General features: G+C 48.2%; 1 non-coding gene across 1 annotated transcript; it reads left to right on the plus strand.

The window, feature by feature from the left end:
• The first annotated feature begins 1,281 nt into the window (after positions 1-1,281).
• On the plus strand, positions 1,282-1,358 carry Trnas-cga. Its single transcript has one exon. It is a non-coding gene; the product is annotated as a tRNA-Ser (tRNA).
• The last annotated feature ends 511 nt before the right edge of the window (positions 1,359-1,869 follow it).

A 1,869-nucleotide genomic window follows, 5' to 3' on the forward strand; every position in this document is an offset into this window, starting at 1 on the left:
CACTTTGGGCGACTTGATGATGATGATGATGATGATAGCACATCACCTAGTCCCTGAGGAGACAAAATCTCCCACCACAGCCGGGATTCCCAACCCGGGCCCCCGTGCTTGGCACTCCAACGCCCTGACCGTTCAGCTATTGGGACGGACAACAGGGCCTATGATGACCAGTGACTGCTTCCGCAATCCAGTTCCGCTCGCCGCCAGACCCAAGCGCCGGAATGTCAACACCGTGCATCCTCGAAGTACCCCAAGCGGCGACTGACCACTAGCAATGATCCGTGCGCTGTCTTCCCTCTGTGACTGTCCCCGACTGAGCCTCGGTCACTGTCCCCGGCCGAGTCTCACCTCGAGAGCTGATTCCATTCTAAATAGAGGGAGCTAGCCAACCAGGAAGCCGCAAAGCGCGTAGTTTCAACAGAGAAACTATCCTGCCAAGGGCATCGCCGGAAGTCACGGCTCAAAGCCATTTTTTCTAAGTATCATCAGGAGATTACGCACTCATGTAACTTCAAAATTCTTGTCAATGTACTATGCACAGCAAGGATTCCTTCCCAGCGTCGGTACGATAAGGCTGCTCTCTCTCGATGCTGCGGTTCTCGATATCAGTCGAGTCTCTTCTACGATCAGATTTGTCAAAATTTCTGAAATTGAAACTGGAGGTAACAAAGGTGTATCTAGACGTTACGCTGGTGACCTGGACTTCTTCTGGACTGATTCAGTCGATGTTACAAAGATACAGGACGTTATTCAAATGTATAGTTCCTATTCTAGGTAAATTCAGCATTTTACAGTTAGGCAGATTGATAGTATTCGTAGAAAATGGACCAGTAAAAGAAGCAGGTAGCCATTTTTGGAAAGTGAAGCTCAACAGCCTCCGAGCGGTATTAAGAGGGAATTCCACCCGTTTTCTAGATATGAAATAAAAATTCACTGGCTGCTTCATAGACACATGTGTAAAATTACTGGTATTAACTCTTTCACATATGCGTTTTGGTATTTACTGATGCTGCAGTGTGTTTCGTCTGTCACAGACATACATTTCCGGAAGAAAAAAAAAATTGATACACCCGGAAAGACGGCGTCGAATTTGGTCCAATGGTGGCATAAGCCGTCTGGCGTAGATTAGATGTACTGATAGTGGTTTTAACGTCCAGAATGAGATTTTCACTCTGCAGCGGAGTGGGCGCTGATATGAAACTTCCTGGCAGATTAAAACTGTAGGAGGTAGGAGACGAGGTACTGGTAGAAGTTAAGTTGTGAGGACGGGGCGTGAGTCGTGCTTGGGTAGCTCAGTTGGTAGAGCACTTGCCCGCGAAAGGCAAAGGTCCCGAGTTCGAGTCTCGGTCCGGGACGCAGTTTTAATCTATCAGGAAATTTCTGGTTTTAACGTCGTTCTCCAACACACAGCGCAGCGTCATAGCTACTGTGTTATCAGTTAATAATGAATGCTCACAACCAGAAGGCTGAGTGTGGTGCAGACGTGTGAAGGAAGGATACAACCAAGCCACAGACACATTCGTGCTTCCTACAGCAAACTGAACGAGAATGGAAGGGGTCAAACTGTATCATTCCGAGTGGCGGGATTGTCCTTTCGGAGAATTACCACGCAACATGGACGTGCTGCGTCAGTTTTGCAATAATGCTGGTATCAGTGGTCACGCTAACATTCTGACACCCTTAGACGAGGTTCTGAACGACCACACAGCACAGACCCCTGCCAGGATATCATGCTGTGAGGGTGACATTGGCAAATCGTACAGCTACCACAGTACAGGTAATATGGCTTGTGAGACCAATTGTATCAGCATGAACACTTGTGAAGCGACTATTAGCAGTGGGACTACGGGCTCGCACACCTCCAGCCCA

This window comes from Schistocerca americana, chromosome 3 (assembly GCF_021461395.2).
Source record: "Schistocerca americana isolate TAMUIC-IGC-003095 chromosome 3, iqSchAmer2.1, whole genome shotgun sequence".
Lineage (NCBI taxonomy): Eukaryota > Metazoa > Arthropoda > Insecta > Orthoptera > Acrididae > Schistocerca > Schistocerca americana.